The 20,707-nt window shown below is 40.6% G+C and overlaps 1 non-coding gene across 1 annotated transcript; it reads right to left on the bottom strand.

The window, feature by feature from the left end:
* Window positions 1-1,073: 1,073 nt before the first annotated feature.
* TRNAN-GUU (transfer RNA asparagine (anticodon GUU)) lies at window positions 1,074-1,146 on the bottom strand. The gene has a single exon. It is a non-coding gene; the product is annotated as a tRNA-Asn (tRNA).
* Window positions 1,147-20,707: the final 19,561 nt, after the last annotated feature.

Here is a 20,707-nt window from a genome sequence, read left to right as displayed (position 1 = left end):
GATAATTTTTGACTTTTTACGCTACATATGAGACCCCACAACACCTCTCCCGGGTGGGCTCGAACCTTCAACCTTCCGATTAACAGCTGAACGCGCTAATCATTGCGCCACGGAAGCCCAAAAATTAAATGGTCGTCAGGTATTTTGGAAAAACCTTGACTTTTTACGTCACATCTGAGACCTCACAACACCGCTCCCGGATGGGCTCGAACTACCAAACTATTGGTTAACAGCCGAACGCGCTAACCATTGAGCCACGGAAGCTCAGAAATTAAATGGTCGTCAGGTATTGTGGAAAAACTTTGGCTTTCTACGTTACATTAGAGATCCCACAACACCGCTCCCGGGTGGGCTCGAACCACCAACCTATTGGCTAACAGCCGAACGCGCTAAACATTGAGCCACGGAAGCTCAGAAATTAAATCGTTGTCACGTATTGTGGAAAAGTTTTGACTTTTTACGCTACATCTGAGACCCCACAACACCTCTCCTGGGTGGGCTCGAACCACCAACCTTTCGATTAACAGAAGAACGCGCTAACCATTGCGCCACGGAAGCTCAAAAATTAAATGGTCGTCAGGTATTGTGGAAAAACCTTGACTTTTTACGTCACATCTGAGACCTCACAACACCGCTCCCGAAAGGGCTCAAACCACCAGTCTTTTGAATAACAGCTGAACGCGCTATCCATTGCGCCCCGGAAGCCCAAAAATTAAATGGTCGTCAGGTATTGTGGAAAAACTTTGGCTTTCTACGTTACATTTGAGATCCCACAACACCGCTCCCAGGTGGGCTCGAACCACCAACCTATTGGCTAACAGCCGAACGCGCTAACCATTGAGCCACGAAAGCTCAGAAATTAAATGGTTGTCACGTATTGTGGAAAAGTTTTGACTTTTTACGCTACATCTGAGACCCCACAACACCTCTCTCGGGTGGGCTCGAACCACCTACCTTTCGATTAACAGCTGAACGCGCTAATTATTGCGCCACGGAAGCCCAAAAATTAAATGGTCGTCAGGTATTCTGGAAAAACTTTGGCTTTCTACGTTACATTCGTGATCCCACAACACTGCTCCCGGGTGGGCTTGAACCACCAACCTTTCGGTTAACAGCCGAACGCGCTAACCATTGCGCCACGGAAGCCCAAAAATTAAATGGTCGTCAGGTATTGTGGAAAAACTTTGGTTTTCTACGTTAGATGTGAGATCCCACAACACCGCTCCCGGGTGGCCTCGAACCACCAACCTATTGGTTAACAGCCGAACGCGCTAACCATTGAGCCACGGAAGCCCAAAAATTAAATGGTCGTCAGGTATTGTGAAAAACTCTGACATTTTACGTTACATCTGAGACCTCACAACACCGCATCCCGGATGGGCTCGAACCACAAACCTATTGGTTAACAGCCGAACGCGATAACCATTGAGCCACGGAAGCTCGGAAATTAAATGGTTGTCAGGTATTGTGGATAAGTTATGACTTATTACGTTACATCTGATACCCTACAACACCTCTCCCGGTTGGGATCGAACCACCAACCTTTCGGTTAACAGCCGAACGCGCTAACCATTGCCCCAAGGAAGCCCAGAAATTAAATGGTTGTCACGTATTGTGGAAAAGTTTTGACTTTTTACGCTACATCTGAGAGCCCACAACACCTCTCCCGGGTGGGCTCGTACCACCAACCTTTCGATTAACAGCTGAACTCGCTAACCATTGCGCGACGGAAGCCCAAAAATTCAATGTTCGACAGGTATTGTGGAAAAACTCTGACATTTTATGTTACATTTGAGACGTCACAACACCGCTCCCGGGAGAGCTCAAACCACCAGTCTTTTGAATAGCAGCTGAACGCGCTAACCATTGCGCCACGGAAGCCCAAAAATTAAATGGTCGTCAGGTATTTTGGAAAAACCTTGACTTTTAACGTCACATCTGAGACGTCACAATAACGCTCCCGGATGGGCTCGAACCACCAACCTATTGGTTAACAGCCGAACGCGCTAACCATTGAGCCACGGAAGCCCAAAGTTAAATGCTCGTCAGGTATTGTGTAACAACCTTGACTTTTTACGTCACATCTGAGACCTCACAACACCGCTCCCGGATGGGCTCGAACCACCAACCTATTGGTTAACAGCCGAACGCGCTAACCATTGAGCCACGGAAGCCCAAAGTTAAATGCTCGTCAGGTATTGTGTAAAAACCTTGACTTTTTACGTCACATCTGAGACCTCACAACACCGCTCCCGGATGGGCTCGAACCACCAACCTATTGGTTAACAGCCGAACGCGATAACCATTGAGCCACGGAAGCCCAGAAATTAAATGGTTGTCACGTATTGTGGAAATGTTTTGACTTTTTACGCTACATCTGAGACCCCACAACACCTCTCCCGGGTGGGCTCGTACCACCAACCTTTCGATTAACAGCTGAAGGCGCTAACCATTGCGCCACGGAAGCCCAAAAATTCAATGTTCGACAGGTATTGTGGAAAAACTCTGACATTTTATGTTACATTTGAGACGTCACAACACCGCTCCCGGGAGAGCTCAAACCACCAGTCTTTTGAATAGCAGCTGAACGCGCTAACCATTGCGCCACGGAAGCCCAAAAATTAAATGGTCGTCAGGTATTTTGGAAAAACCTTGACTTTTAACGTCACATCTGAGACGTCACAATACCGCTCCCGGATGGGCTCGAACCACCAACCTATTGGTTAACAGCCGAACGCGCTAACCATTGAGCCACGGAAGCCCAAAGTTAAATGCTCGTCAGGTATTGTGTAACAACCTTGACTTTTTACGTCACATCTGAGACCTCACAACACCGCTCCCGGATGGGCTCGAACCACCAACCTATTGGTTAACAGCCGAACGCGCTAACCATTGAGCCACGGAAGCCCAAAGTTAAATGCTCGTCAGGTATTGTGTAAAAACCTTGACTTTTTACGTCACATCTGAGACCTCACAACACCGCTCCCGGTTGGGCTCGAACATTAACCTTTCGGTTAACAGCTGAACGCGCTGACCATTGCGCCACGGAAGCCCAAAAATTAAATGGTCGTCAGGTATTGTGGAAAAATTTTGGCTTTTTACGCTACATCTGAGACCCCACAACACCTCTCCCGGGTGGGCTCGAACCTTCAACCTTTCGATTAACAGCTGAACGCGCTAATCATTGCGCCACGGAAGCCCAAAAATTAAATGTTCGTCAGGTTTTATGGAAAAACTCTGACATTTTACGTTACATCTGAGACGTCACAACACCGCTCCCGGATGGGCTCGAACCACAAACCTATTGGTTAACAGCCGAACGCGCTAACCTTTGAGCCACGGAAGCTCAGAAATTAAATGGTTGTCACGTATTGTGGATAAGTTTTGACTTTTTACGCTACATCTGAGACCCCACAACACCTCTTCCGGGTGCGCTTGAACCACCAGCCTTTCGATTAACAGTTGAACGCGCTAATAATTGCGCCAAGGAAGCCCAAAAATTAAATGTTCGTCAGGTATTGTGGAAAAACTCTGACATTTTACGTTACATCTGAGACGTCACAACACCGCTCCCGGATGGGCTCGAACATTAACCTTTCGGTTAACAGCTGAACGCGCTGACCATTGCGCCACGGAAGCCCAAAAATTAAATGGTCGTGAGGTATTGTGGAAAAATTTTGGCTTTCAACGTTACATTTGAGATCCCAAAACACCGCTCCCGGGTGGGCTCGAACCACCAACCTATTTGTTAACAGCCGAATTCGCTAACCATTGAGCCACGGAAGCTCAGAATTTAAATGGTCGTCAGGTGTTGTGGAAAAAACCTTGACTTTTTACTTCACATCTGATACGTCACAACACCGCTCCCGGATGGGCTCGAACCACACACCTATTGGTTAACAGCCGAACGCGCTAACCTTTGAGCCACGGAAGCTCAGAAATTAAATGGTTGTCAGGTACTGTAGATAAGTTAAGACTTTTTACGTTACATCTGAGACCCTACAACACCTCTCCCGGGTGGGCTCGAAATGCATTAGACTATGCTTTGCAGGCCCATAACTCTGTGTCTACTAGAGATACCGGGATGTCCTTAGGATATGTTATAGTCCAATTTGTCCTTCATCTAAATATACTAAAAACTTTGGGCTACGACAAACAGGGGCCGAGTACTTAAGCAAAACGTAAAGAAACAAACCCCCTCCATAGGAAATGAGTTAGACTATACTTTGCAGGCTCGTAACTCTGTTTCTACTGGAGATACGGGGATGTCCTTAGGATATGTTATAGTCCAAATTGTCCCCCATCTAACCATACTAAAAACATTGAGCTAAGACAAACAGGGGCCGAGATATTAAGCAAAATGTTCGTCAACTTTGGTATCGTCTCACTTATTTTTATTATGTTAGTTTTGATTTTTGCACTAAACTTTGGAGGCTCATAACTCTTGTTCTACAAGAGATACTGGGATCTCCTTTGGATATGTTATAGTACTCTTTGCTCCCCATACAAGGATACTTTAAACTTGAGGCTACCTCAATATCGTCGTCAACTTATTTTTTGTCTCACTTATTGTTAGAAGGTTACTTTTGATTTTTGAAAATAAACTTTGCAAGCTCTTAATTCTGGTTCTACCAGAGATACGGGGATGTAAATAATGTGACCTTGACACAAATGTTCGGATAATTATAAAGGTCTTTGCATGTTCCAAGCAAAAAAAAAACTTCGCGGTTTCGAACCTGTGGCCTTCCGGGAGTGAGGCGGATGCGATAACCGCTACACTAAAGATATGTTATTATTTTTAATCGAAAGAACAGGTTCAAGTAATTAAGCAATACATGAACAAACAAACCCCTCCATAGAAAATGCATTAGACTATACTTTGCAGGCTCGTAACTCTGTTTCTACTGGAGATACGGGGATGTCCTTAGGATATGTTATAGTCCAGTTTGTCCCCCATCTAACCATACTAAAAACATTGAGCTACGACAAACAGGGGCCGAGTAATTAAGCTAAACGTAAACAAACAACCCGTCCAAAGGAAATGCATTAGGCTATGCTTTGCAGGCCCATAACTCTGTGTTTACTAGAGATACGGGGATGTCCTTAGGATATGTTATAGTCCAAATTGTCCCCCATCTAACCATACTAAAAACATTGAGCTAAGACAAACAGGGGCCGAGATATTAAGCAAAATGTTCGTCAACTTTGGTATCGTCTCACTTATTTTTATTATGTTAGTTTTGATTTTTGCACTAAACTTTGGAGGCTCATAACTCTTGTTCTACAAGAGATACTGGGATCTCCTTTGGATAAGTTATAGTACTCTTTGCTCCCCATACAAGGATACTTTAAACTTGAGGCTACCTCAATATCGTCAACTTATTTTTTGTCTCACTTATTGTTAGAAGGTTACTTTTGATTTTTGAAAATAAACTTTGCAGGCTCTTAATTCTGGTTCTACCAGAGATACGGGGATGTAAATAATGTGACCTTGACACAAATGTTCGGATAATTATAAAGGTCTTTGCATGTTCCAAGCAAAAAAAAAACTTCGCGGTTTCGAACCTGTGGCCTTCCGGGAGTGAGGCGGATGCGATAACCGCTACACTAAAGATATGTTATTATTTTTAATCGAAAGAACAGGTTCAAGTAATTAAGCAATACATGAACAAACAAACCCCTCCATAGAAAATGCATTAGACTATACTTTGCAGGCTCGTAACTCTGTTTCTACTGGAGATACGGGGATGTCCTTAGGATATGTTATAGTCCAGTTTGTCCCCCATCTAACCATACTAAAAACATTGAGCTACGACAAACAGGGGTCGAGTAATTAAGCTAAACGTAAACAAACAACCCGTCCAAAGGAAATGCATTAGGCTATGCTTTGCAGGCCCATAACTCTGTGTTTACTAGAGATACGGGGATGTCCTTAGGATATGTTATAGTCCAAATTGTCCCCCATCTAACCATACTAAAAACATTGAGCTAAGACAAACAGGGGCCGAGATATTAAGCAAAATGTTCGTCAACTTTGGTATCGTCTCACTTATTTTTATTATGTTAGTTTTGATTTTTGCACTAAACTTTGGAGGCTCATAACTCTTGTTCTACAAGAGATACTGGGATCTCCTTTGGATAAGTTATAGTACTCTTTGCTCCCCATACAAGGATACTTTAAACTTGAGGCTACCTCAATATCGTCAACTTATTTTTTGTCTCACTTATTGTTAGAAGGTTACTTTTGATTTTTGAAAATAAACTTTGCAGGCTCTTAATTCTGGTTCTACCAGAGATACGGGGATGTAAATAATGTGACCTTGACACAAATGTTCGGATAATTATAAAGGTCTTTGCATGTTCCAAGCAAAAAAAAAACTTCGCGGTTTCGAACCTGTGGCCTTCCGGGAGTGAGGCGGATGCGATAACCGCTACACTAAAGATATGTTATTATTTTTAATCGAAAGAACAGGTTCAAGTAATTAAGCAATACATGAACAAACAAACCCCTCCATAGAAAATGCATTAGACTATACTTTGCAGGCTCGTAACTCTGTTTCTACTGGAGATACGGGGATGTCCTTAGGATATGTTATAGTCCAGTTTGTCCCCCATCTAACCATACTAAAAACATTGAGCTACGACAAACAGGGGCCGAGTAATTAAGCTAAACGTAAACAAACAACCCGTCCAAAGGAAATGCATTAGGCTATGCTTTGCAGGCCCATAACTCTGTGTTTACTAGAGATACGGGGATGTCCTTAGGATATGTTATAGTCCAAATTGTCCCCCATCTAACCATACTAAAAACATTGAGCTAAGACAAACAGGGGCCGAGATATTAAGCAAAATGTTCGTCAACTTTGGTATCGTCTCACTTATTTTTATTATGTTAGTTTTGATTTTTGCACTAAACTTTGGAGGCTCATAACTCTTGTTCTACAAGAGATACTGGGATCTCCTTTGGATATGTTATAATACTCTTTGCTCCCCATACAAGGATACTTTAAACTTGAGGCTACCTCAATATCGTCGTCAACTTATTTTTTGTCTCACTTATTGTTAGAAGGTTACTTTTGATTTTTGAAAATAAACTTTGCAGGCTCTTAACTCTGGTTCTACCAGAGATACGGGGATGTAAATAATGTGACCTTGACACAAATGTTCGGATAATTATAAAGGTCTTTGCATGTTCCAAGCAAAAAAAAAACTTCGCGGTTTCGAACCTGTGGCCTTCCGGGAGTGAGGCGGATGCGATAACCGCTACACTAAAGATATGTTATTATTTTTAATCGAAAGAACAGGTTCAAGTAATTAAGCAATACATGAACAAACAAACCCCTCAATAGAAAATGCATTAGACTATACTTTGCAGGCTCGTAACTCTGTTTCTACTGTAGATACGGCGAGGTCCTTTGAGTATGTTATATTCCAATTTGTCTCTCATCTAACCATACTAAAAACATTGAGCTACGAAAAACAGGGGCCGAGTAATTTAGCTAAACGTAAACAAACAACCCGTCCAAAGGAAATGCATTAGACTATGCTTTGCAGGCCCATAACTCTGTGTTTACTAGAGATACGGGGATGTCCTTAGGATATGTTATAGTCCAAATTGTCCCCCATCTAACCATACTAAAAACATTGAGCTACGACAAACAGGGGCCGAGATATTAAGCAAAATGTTCGTCAACTTTGGTATCGTCTCACTTATTTTTATTATGTTACTTATGATTTTTGCACTAAACTTTGGAGGCTCATAACTCTTGTTCTACAAGAGATACTGGGATCTCCTTTGGATATGTTATAGTACTCTTTGCTCCCCATACAAGGATACTTTAAACTTGAGGCTACCTCAATATCGTCGTCAACTTATTTTTTGTCTCACTTATTGTTAGAAGGTTACTTTTGATTTTTGAAAATAAAGTTTGCAGGCTCGTAACTCTGGTTCTACCAGAGATACGGGGATGTAAATAATGTGACCTTGACACAAATGTTCGGATAATTATAAAGGTCTTTGCATGTTCCAAGCAAAAAAAAAAACTTCGCGGTTTCGAACCTGTGGCCTTCCGGGAGTGAGGCGGATGCGATAACCGCTACACTAAATATATGTTTTTATTTTTAATCGAAAGAACAGGGTCAAGTAATTAAGCAATACGTGAACAAACAAACCCCTCCATAGAAAATGCATTAGACTATACTTTGCAGGCCCATAACTCTGTGTCTACTAGAGATACCGGGATTCCTTAGGATATGTTATAGTCCAATTTGTCCTTCATCTAAATATACTAAAAACTTTGGGCTACGACAAACAGGGGCCGAGTACTTAAGCAAAACGTAAAGAAACAAACCCCCTCCATAGGAAATGAGTTAGACTACACTTTGCAGGCTCGTAACTCTGTTTCTACTGGAGAAACGGGGATGTCCTTTGAGTATTTTATAGTGCAATTTGTCCCCCATCTAACCATACTAAAAACATTGAGCTACGACAAACAGGGGCCGAGTAATTAAGCTAAACGTAAACAAACAACCCGTCCAAAGGAAATGCATTAGACTATGCTTTGCAGGCCCATAACTCTGTGTTTACTAGAGATACGGGGATGTCCTTAGGATATGTTATAGTCCAAATTGTTCACCATCTAACCATACTAAAAACATTGAGCTAAGACAAACAGGGGCCGAGATATTAAGCAAAATGTTCGTCAATTTTTTTATCGTCTCACTTATTTTTATTATGTTACTTATGATTTTTGCACTAAACTTTGGAGGCTCATAACTCTTGTTCTACAAGAGATACTGGGATCTCCTTTGGATATGTTATAGTACTCTTTGCTCCCCATACAAGGATACTTTAAACTTGAGGCTACCTCAATATCGTCGTCAACTTATTTTTTGTCTCACTTATTGTTAGAAGGTTACTTTTGATTTTTGAAAATAAAGTTTGCAGGCTCGTAACTCTGGTTCTACCAGAGATACGGGGATGTAAATAATGTGACCTTGACACAAATGTTCGGATAATTATAAAGGTCTTTGCATGTTCCAAGCAAAAAAAAAAAACTTCGCGGTTTCGAACCTGTGGCCTTCCGGGAGTGAGGCGGATGCGATAACCGCTACACTAAAACAAACAACCCGTCCAAAGGAAATGCATTAGACTATGCTTTGCAGGCCCATAACTCTGTGTCTACTAGAGATACGGAGATGTCCTTAGGATATGTTATAGTCCAAATTGTCCTTCAGCTAACCATACTAAAAACTTTGGGCTACGACAAACAGGGGCCGAGAACTTAAGCAAAACGTAAAGAAACAAACCCCCTCCATAGGAAATGAGTTAGACTATATTTTGCAGGCTCGTAACTCTGTTTCCACTGGAGATACGGGGATGTCCTTTGAGTATGTTATAGTCCAATTTGTCCCCCATCTAACCATACTAAAAACATTGAGCTACGACAAACAGGGCCGAGATATTAAGCAAAATGTTCGTCAACTTTGGTATCGTCTCACTTATTTTTATTATGTTACTTATGATTTTTGCACTAAACTTTGGAGGCTCATAACTCTTGTTCTACAAGAGATACTGGGATCTCCTTTGGATATGTTATAGTACTCTTTGCTCCCCATACAAGGATACTTTAAACTTGAGGCTACCTCAATATCGTCGTCAACTTATTTTTTGTCTCACTTATTGTTAGAAGGTTACTTTTGATTTTTGAAAATAAAGTTTGCAGGCTCGTAACTCTGGTTCTACCAGAGATACGGGGATGTAAATAATGTGACCTTGACACAAATGTTCGGATAATTATAAAGGTCTTTGCATGTTCCAAGCAAAAAAAAAAACTTCGCGGTTTCGAACCTGTGGCCTTCCGGGAGTGAGGCGGATGCGATAACCGCTACACTAAATATATGTTTTTATTTTTAATCGAAAGAACAGGGTCAAGTAATTAAGCAATACGTGAACAAACAAACCCCTCCATAGAAAATGCATTAGACTATACTTTGCAGGCCCATAACTCTGTGTCTACTAGAGATACCGGGATTCCTTAGGATATGTTATAGTCCAATTTGTCCTTCATCTAAATATACTAAAAACTTTGGGCTACGACAAACAGGGGCCGAGTACTTAAGCAAAACGTAAAGAAACAAACCCCCTCCATAGGAAATGAGTTAGACTACATTTTGCAGGCTCGTAACTCTGTTTCTACTGGAGAAACGGGGATGTCCTTTGAGTATTTTATAGTGCAATTTGTCCCCCATCTAACCATACTAAAAACATTGAGCTACGACAAACAGGGGCCGAGTAATTAAGCTAAACGTAAACAAACAACCCGTCCAAAGGAAATGCATTAGACTATGCTTTGCAGGCCCATAACTCTGTGTTTACTAGAGATACGGGGATGTCCTTAGGATATGTTATAGTCCAAATTGTTCACCATCTAACCATACTAAAAACATTGAGCTAAGACAAACAGGGGCCGAGATATTAAGCAAAATGTTCGTCAATTTTTTTATCGTCTCACTTATTTTTATTATGTTACTTATGATTTTTGCACTAAACTTTGGAGGCTCATAACTCTTGTTCTACAAGAGATACTGGGATCTCCTTTGGATATGTTATAGTACTCTTTGCTCCCCATACAAGGATACTTTAAACTTGCGGCTACCTCAATATCGTCGTCAACTTATTTTTAGTCTCACTTATTGTTAGAAGGTTACTTTTGATTTTTGAAAATAAAGTTTGCAGGCTCGTAACTCTGGTTCTACCAGAGATACGGGGATGTAAATAATGTGACCTTGACACAAATGTTCGGATAATTATAAAGGTCTTTGCATGTTCCAAGCAAAAAAAAAACTTCGCGGTTTCGAACCTGTGGCCTTCCGGGAGTGAGGCGGATGCGATAACCGTTACACTAAAGATATGTTATTATTTTTAATCGAAAGAACAGGGTCAAGTAATTAAGCAATAAGTGAACAAACAAACCCCTCCATAGAAAATGCATTAGACTATACTTTGCAGGCCCATAACTCTGTGTCTACTAGAGATACCGGGATGTCCTTAGGATATGTTATAGTCCAAATTGTCCCCCATCTAACCATACTAAAAACTTTGGGCTATGACAAACAGGGGCCGAGTACTTAAGCAAAACGTAAAGAAACAACCTGTCCATAGGAAATGCATTAGACTATACTTTGCAGGCCCATAACTCTGTGTCTACTAGAGATACGGGGATGTCCTTAGGATGTGATATAATCCAAATTGTCCCCCATCTAACCATACTAAAAACATTGAGCTACGACAAACAGGGGCCGAGATATTAAGCAAAATGTTCGTCAACTTTGGTATCGTCTCACTTATTTTTATTATGTTACTTATGATTTTTGCACTAAACTTTGGAGGCTCATAACTCTTGTTCTACAAGAGATACTGGGATCTCCTTTGGATATGTTATAGTACTCTTTGCTCCCCATACAAGGATACTTTAAACTTGAGGCTACCTCAATATCGTCGTCAACTTACTTTTTGTCTCACTTATTGTTAGAAGGTTACTTTTGATTTTTGAAAATATACTTTGCAGGCTCGTAACTCTGTTTCTACTGGAGATACGGGGATGTCCTTTGAGTATGTTATAGACCAATTTGTCCCCCATCTAGCCATACTAAGAATTAGGGCTACGACAAACAGTAGTCGAGTAATTAAGCTAATCGTAATTAAACAAACCCCTCCATAGGAAATACATTAGACTAAATTCTGGAGGCTCGTAACTATGGTTCTACCAGAGATACGGGGATGTAAATAATGTGACCTTGACACAAATGTTCGGATAATTATAAAGGTCTTTGCATGTTCCAAGCAAAAAAAAACTTCGCGGTTTCGAACGTGTGGCCTTCCGAGAGTGAGGCGGATGCGATAACCGCTACACTAAAGATATGTTATTATTTTTAATCGAAAGAACAGGGTCAAGTAATTAAGCAATACGTGAACAAACAAACCCCTCCATAGAAAATGCATTAGACTATACTTTGCAGGCTCGTAACTCTGTTTCTACTGGAGATACAGGGTTGTCCTTTGAGTATTTTATAGTCCAATTTGTCCCCCATCTAACCATACTAAAAACATTGAGCTACGACAAACAGGGGCCGAGTAATTAAGCTAAACGTAAACAAACAACCCGTCCAAATTAAATGCATTAGACTATGCTTTGCAGGCCCATAACTCTGTGTTTACTAGAGATACGGGGATGTCCTTAAGATATGTTATAGTCCAAATTGTCGTCCATCTAACCATACTAAAAACATTGAGCTACGACAAACAGGGGCCGAGATATTAAGCAAAATGTTCGTCAACTTTGGTATCGTCTCACTTATTTTTATTATGTTACTTATGATTTTTGCACTAAACTTTGGAGGCTCATAACTCTTGTTCTACAAGAGATACTGGGTTCTCCTTTGGATATGTTATAGTACTCTTTGCTCCCCATACAAGGATACTTTAAACTTGAGGCTACCTCAATATCGTCGTCAACTTACTTTTTGTCTCACTTATTGTTAGAAGGTTACTTTTGATTTTTGAAAATATACTTTGCAGGCTCGTAACTCTGTTTCTACTGGAGATACGGGGATGTAAATAATGTGACCTTGACACAAATGTTCGGATAATTATAAAGGTCTTTGCATGTTCCAAGCAAAAAAAAAACTTCGCGGTTTCGAACCTGTGGCCTTCCGGGAGTGAGGCGGATGCGATAACCGCTACACTAAAGATATGTTATTATTTTTAATCGAAAGAACAGGTTCAAGTAATTAAGCAATACATGAACAAACAAACCCCTCCATAGAAAATGCATTAGACTATACTTTGCAGGCTCGTAACTCTGTTTCTACTGTAGATACGGCGAGGTCCTTTGAGTATGTTATATTCCAATTTGTCCCCCATCTAACCATACTAAAAACATTGAGCTACGACAAACAGGGGCCGAGTAATTAAGCTAAACGTAATCAAACAACCCGTCCATAGGAAATGCATTAGACTATACTTTGCAGGCTCGTAACTCTGTTTCTACTGGAGATAAGGGATGTCCTTTGAGTATGTTATAGTCCAATTTGTCCCCCATCTAACCATACTAAAAACATTGAGCTACGACAAACAGTAGTCGAGTAATTAAGCTAATCGTAAACAAACAAACCCCTCCATAGGAAATGCATTAGACTATACTTTGCAGGCTAATAACTCTGTGTCTACTAGAGATACGGGGATGTCCTTAGGATATGTTATAGTCCAAATTGTCCCCCATCTAACCATACTTAAAACTTTGGGCTACGACAAACAGGGGCCGAGTACTTAAGCAAAACGTAACGAAACAAACCCCCTCCATAGGAAATGCATTAGACTATACTTTGCAGGCTCGTAACTTTGTTTCTACTGGAGATACGGGGAAGTCCTTTGAGTATGTTATAGTCCAATTTGTCCCCCATCTAACCATACTAAAAATATTGAGCTACGACAAACAGGGGCCGAGTAATTAAGCTAAACGTAAACAAACAACCCGTCCATAGGAAATGCATTAGACTATATTTTGCAGGCCCATAACTCTGTGTCTACTAGAGATACGGGGATGTCCTTAGGATATGATATAGTCCAAATTGTCCCCCATCTAACCATACTAAACACATTGAGCTCCGACAAACAGGGCCGAGATATTAAGCAAAATGTTCGTCAACTTTGGTATCGTCTCACTTATTTTTATTATGTTACTTATGATTTTTGCACTAAACTTTGGAGGCTCATAACTCTTGTTCTACAAGAGATACTGGGATCTCCTTTGGATATGTTATAGTACTCTTTGCTCCCCATACAAGGATACTTTAAACTTGAGGCTACCTCAATATCGTCGTCAACTTATTTTTTGTCTCACTTATTGTTAGAAGGTTACTTTTGATTTTTGAAAATAAAGTTTGCAGGCTCGTAACTCTGGTTCTACCAGAGATACGGGGATGTAAATAATGTGACCTTGACACAAATGTTCGGATAATTATAAAGGTCTTTGCATGTTCCAAGCAAAAAAAAAACTTCGCGGTTTCGAACCTGTGGCCTTCCGGGAGTGAGGCGGATGCGATAACCGTTACACTAAAGATATGTTATTATTTTTAATCGAAAGAACAGGGTCAAGTAATTAAGCAATACGTGAACAAACAAACCCCTCCATAGAAAATGCATTAGACTATACTTTGCAGGCCCATAACTCTGTGTCTACTAGAGATACCGGGATGTCCTTAGGATATGTTATAGTCCAAATTGTCCCCCATCTAACCATACTAAAAACTTTGGGCTACGACAAACAGGGGCCGAGTACTTAAGCAAAACGTAACGAAACAAACCCCCTCCATAGGAAATGCATTAGACTATACTTTGCAGGCTCGTAACTCTGTTTCTACTGGAGATACGGGGAAGTCCTTTGAGTATGTTATAGTCCAATTTGTCCCCCATCTAACCATACTAAAAATATTGAGCTACGACAAACAGGGGCCGAGTAATTAAGCTAAACGTAAACAAACAACCCGTCCATAGGAAATGCATTAGACTATATTTTGCAGGCCCATAACTCTGTGTCTACTAGAGATACGGGGATGTCCTTAGGATATGATATAGTCCAAATTGTCCCCCATCTAACCATACTAAACACATTGAGCTCCGACAAACAGGGCCGAGATATTAAGCAAAATGTTCGTCAACTTTGGTATCGTCTCACTTATTTTTATTATGTTACTTATGATTTTTGCACTAAACTTTGGAGGCTCATAACTCTTGTTCTACAAGAGATACTGGGATCTCCTTTGGATATGTTATAGTACTCTTTGCTCCCCATACAAGGATACTTTAAACTTGAGGCTACCTCAATATCGTCGTCAACTTATTTTTTGTCTCACTTATTGTTAGAAGGTTACTTTTGATTTTTGAAAATAAAGTTTGCAGGCTCGTAACTCTGGTTCTACCAGAGATACGGGGATGTAAATAATGTGACCTTGACACAAATGTTCGGATAATCATAAAGGTCTTTGCATGTTCCAAGCAAAAAAAAAACTTCGCGGTTTCGAACCTGTGGCCTTCCGGGAGTGAGGCGGATGCGATAACCGTTACACTAAAGATATGTTATTATTTTTAATCGAAAGAACAGGGTCAAGTAATTAAGCAATACGTGAACAAACAAACCCCTCCATAGAAAATGCATTAGACTATACTTTGCAGGCCCATAACTCTGTGTCTACTAGAGATACCGGGATGTCCTTAGGATATGTTATAGTCCAATTTGTCCTTCATCTAAATATACTAAAAACTTTGGGCTACGACAAACAGGGGCCGAGTACTTAAGCAAAACGTAAAGAAACAAACCCCCTCCATAGGAAATAAGTTAGACTATATTTTGCAGGCTCGTAACTCTGTTTCTACTAGAGATACGGGGATGTCCTTTGAGTATTTTATAGTCCAATTTTTCCCCCATCTAACCATACTAAAAACATTGAGCTACGACAAACAGGGGCCGAGTAATTAAGCTAAACGTAAACAAACAACCCGTCCAAAGGAAATGCATTAGACTATGCTTTGCAGGCCCATAACTCTGTGTTTACTAGAGATACGGGGATGTCCTTAGGATATGTTATAGTCCAAATTGTCCCCCATCTAACCATACTAAAAACATTGAGCTACGACAAACAGGGGCCGAGATATTAAGCAAAATGTTCGTCAACTTTGGTATCGTCTCACTTATTTTTATTATGTTAGTTTTGTTTTTTGTTCTAAACTTTGGAGGCTCATAACTCTTGTTCTACAAGAGATACTGGGATCTCCTTTGGATATGTTATAGTACTCTTTGCTCCCCATACAAGGATACTTTAAACTTGAGGCTACCTCAATATCGTCGTCAACTTATTTTTTGTCTCACTTATTGTTAGAAGGTTACTTTTGATTTTTGAAAATAAACTTTGCAGGCTCGTAACTCTGGTTCTACCAGAGATACGGGGATGTAAATAATGTGACCTTGACACAAATGTTCGGATAATTATAAAGGTCTTTGCATGTTCCAAGCAAAAAAAAAACTTCGCGGTTTCGAACCTGTGGCCTTCCGGGAGTGAGGCGGATTCGATAACCGCTACACTAAAACAAACAACCCGTCCAAAGGAAATGCATTAGACTATGCTTTGCAGGCCCATAACTCTGTGTCTACTAGAGATATGGGGATGTCCTTAGGATATGTTATAGTCCAAATTGTCCTTCAGCTAACCATACTAAAAACTTTGGGCTACGACAAATAGGGGCCGAGTACTTAAGCAAAACGTAAAGAAACAACCTGTCCATAGGAAATGCATTAGACTATACTTTGCAGGCCCATAACTCTGTGTCTACTAGAGATACGGGGATGTCCTTAGGATGTGATATAATCCAAATTGTCCTTCAGCTAACCATACTAAAAACATAGAGCTACGACAAACAGGGGCCGAAATATTAAGCAAAATGTTCGTCAACTTTGGTATAGTCTCACTTATTTACATTATGTTACTTATGATTTTTGCACTAAACTTTGGAGGCTCATAACTCTTGTTCTACAAGAGGTACTGGGATCTCCTTTGGATATGTTATAGTACTCTTTGCTCCCCATACAAGGATACTTTAAACTTGAGGCTACCTCCATATCGTCGTCAACTTACTTTTTGTCTCACTTATTGTTAGAAGGTTACTTTTGATTTTTGAAAATATACTTTGCAGGCTCGTAACTCTGTTTCTACTGGAGATACGGGGATGTCCTTTGAGTATGTTATAGACCAATTTGTCCCCCATCTAACCATACTAAAAACATTGAGCTACGACAAACAGTAGTCGAGTAATTAAGCTAATCGTAAACAAACAAACCCCTCCATAGGAAATGCATTAGACTATACTTTGCAGGCCCATAACTCTGTGTCTACTAGAGATACGGGAATGTCCTTAGGATATGTTATAGTACTCTTTGCTCCCCATACAAGGATACTTTAAACTTGAGGCTACCTCAATATCGTCGTCAACTTATTTTTTGTCTCACTTATTGTTAGAAGGTTACTTTTGATTTTTGAAAATAAAGTTTGCAGGCTCGTAACTCTGGTTCTACCAGAGATACGGGGATGTAAATAATGTGACCTTGACACAAATGTTCGGATAATCATAAAGGTCTTTGCATGTTCCAAGCAAAAAAAAAACTTCGCGGTTTCGAACCTGTGGCCTTCCGGGAGTGAGGCGGATGCGATAACCGTTACACTAAAGATATGTTATTATTTTTAATCGAAAGAACAGGGTCAAGTAATTAAGCAATACGTGAACAAACAAACCCCTCCATAGAAAATGCATTAGACTATACTTTGCAGGCCCATAACTCTGTGTCTACTAGAGATACCGGGATGTCCTTAGGATATGTTATAGTCCAATTTGTCCTTCATCTAAATATACTAAAAACTTTGGGCTACGACAAACAGGGGCCGAGTACTTAAGCAAAACGTAAAGAAACAAACCCCCTCCATAGGAAATAAGTTAGACTATATTTTGCAGGCTCGTAACTCTGTTTCTACTAGAGATACGGGGATGTCCTTTGAGTATTTTATAGTCCAATTTTTCCCCCATCTAACCATACTAAAAACATTGAGCTACGACAAACAGGGGCCGAGTAATTAAGCTAAACGTAAACAAACAACCCGTCCAAAGGAAATGCATTAGACTATGCTTTGCAGGCCCATAACTCTGTGTTTACTAGAGATACGGGGATGTCCTTAGGATATGTTATAGTCCATATTGTCCCCCATCTAACCATACTAAAAACATTGAGCTACGACAAACAGGGGCCGAGATATTAAGCAAAATGTTCGTCAACTTTGGTATCGTCTCACTTATTTTTATTATGTTAGTTTTGTTTTTTGTTCTAAACTTTGGAGGCTCATAACTCTTGTTCTACAAGAGATACTGGGATCTCCTTTGGATATGTTATAGTACTCTTTGCTCCCCATACAAGGATACTTTAAACTTGAGGCTACCTCAATATCGTCGTCAACTTATTTTTTGTCTCACTTATTGTTAGAAGGTTACTTTTGATTTTTGAAAATAAACTTTGCAGGCTCGTAACTCTGGTTCTACCAGAGATACGGGGATGTAAATAATGTGACCTTGACACAAATGTTCGGATAATTATAAAGGTCTTTGCATGTTCCAAGCAAAAAAAAAACTTCGCGGTTTCGAACCTGTGGCCTTCCGGGAGTGAGGCGGATTCGATAACCGCTACACTAAAACAAACAACCCGTCCAAAGGAAATGCATTAGACTATGCTTTGCAGGCCCATAACTCTGTGTCTACTAGAGATATGGGGATGTCCTTAGGATATGTTATAGTCCAAATTGTCCTTCAGCTAACCATACTAAAAACTTTGGGCTACGACAAATAGGGGCCGAGTACTTAAGCAAAACGTAAAGAAACAACCTGTCCATAGGAAATGCATTAGACTATACTTTGCAGGCCCATAACTCTGTGTCTACTAGAGATACGGGGATGTCCTTAGGATGTGATATAATCCAAATTGTCCTTCAGCTAACCATACTAAAAACATAGAGCTACGACAAACAGGGGCCGAAATATTAAGCAAAATGTTCGTCAACTTTGGTATAGTCTCACTTATTTACATTATGTTACTTATGATTTTTGCACTAAACTTTGGAGGCTCATAACTCTTGTTCTACAAGAGGTACTGGGATCTCCTTTGGATATGTTATAGTACTCTTTGCTCCCCATACAAGGATACTTTAAACTTGAGGCTACCTCAATATCGTCGTCAACTTACTTTTTGTCTCACTTATTGTTAGAAGGTTACTTTTGATTTTTGAAAATATACTTTGCAGGCTCGTAACTCTGTTTCTACTGGAGATACGGGGATGTCCTTTGAGTATGTTATAGACCAATTTGTCCCCCATCTAACCATACTAAAAACATTGAGCTACGACAAACAGTAGTCGAGTAATTAAGCTAATCGTAAACAAACAAACCCCTCCATAGGAAATGCATTAGACTATACTTTGCAGGCCCATAACTCTGTGTCTACTAGAGATACGGGAATGTCCTTAGGATATGTTATACTCCAAATTGTCCCCCATCTAACCATACTAAAAACTTTGGGCTACGACAAACAGGGGCCGAGTAATTAAGCTAAACGTAAACAAACAACCCGTCCATAGGAAATGCATTAGACTATATTTTGCAGGCCCATAACTCTGTGTCTACTAGAGATACGGGGATGTCCTTAGGATATGTTATAGTCCAAATTGTCCCCCATCTAACCATATTAAAAACATTGAGCTACAACAAACAAGGGCCGAGATATTAAGCAAAATGTTCGTCAACTTTGGTATCGTCTCACTTATTTTTATTATGTTACTTATGATTTTTGCACTAAACTTTGGAGGCTCATAACTCTTGTTCTACAAGAGATAGTGGGATCTCCTTAGGATATGTTATAGTACTCTTTGCTCCCCATACAAGGATACTTTAAACTTGAGGCTACCTCAATATCGTCGTCAACTTATTTTTTGTCTCACTTATTGTTAGAAGGTTACTTTTGATTTTTGAAAATAAACTTTGCAGGCTCGTAACTCTGGTTCTACCAGAGATACGGGGATGTAAATAATGTGACCTTGACACAAATGTTCGGATAATCATAAAGGTCTTTGCATGTTCCAAGCAAAAAAAAAACTTCGCGGTTTCGAACCTGTGGCCTTCCGGGAGTGAGGCGGATGCGATAACCGTTACACTAAAGATATGTTATTATTTTTAATCGAAAGAACAGGGTCAAGTAATTAAGCAATACGTGAACAAACAAACCCCTCCATAGAAAATGCATTAGACTATACTTTGCAGGCCCATAACTCTGTGTCTACTAGAGATACCGGGATGTCCTTAGGATATGTTATAGTCCAATTTGTCCTTCATCTAAATATACTAAAAACTTTGGGCTACGACAAACAGGGGCCGAGTACTTAAGCAAACCTTGACTTTTTACGTCACATCTGAGACCTCACAACACCGCTCCCGGATGGGCTCGAACCACCAACCTATTGGTTAACAGCCGAACGCGCTAAACATTGCGCCACGGAAGCCCAAAAGTTAAATGCTCGTCAGGTATTGTGTAAAAACCTTGACTTTTTACGTCACATCTGAGACCTCACAACACCGCTCCCGGAGGGGCTCGAACCACCAACCTATTGGTTAACAGCCGAACGCGCTAAACATTGCGCCACGGAAGCCCAAAAGTTAAATGCTCGTCAGGTATTGTGTAAAAACCTTGACTTTTTACGTCACATCTGAGACCTCACAACACCGCTCCCGGATGGGCTCGAACCACCAACCTATTGGTTAACAGCCGAACGCGCTAAACATTGCGCCACGGAAGCCCAAATGTTAAATGCTCGTCAGGTATTGTGTAAAAACCTTGACTTTTTACGTCACATCTGAGACCTCACAACACCGCTCCCGGAAGGCCTCGAACCACCAACCTATTGGTTAACAGCCGAACGCGCTAACCATTGCGCCACGGAAGCCCAAAAGTTTAATGCTCGTCAGGTATTGTGTAAAAAACTTGACTTTTTACGTCACATCTGAGACCTCACAACACCGCTCCCGGATGGGCTCGAACCACCAACCTATTGGTTAACAGCC

The sequence above is a fragment of the Phalangium opilio genome, unplaced genomic scaffold (genome assembly GCF_054372755.1).
Source record: "Phalangium opilio isolate 3A_F unplaced genomic scaffold, DU_Popi_V2 ptg000390l_1, whole genome shotgun sequence".
Lineage (NCBI taxonomy): Eukaryota > Metazoa > Arthropoda > Arachnida > Opiliones > Phalangiidae > Phalangium > Phalangium opilio.
Note: the sequence above shows the minus strand (reverse complement) of the source record. Positions and strands in the feature narration are given on the sequence as shown.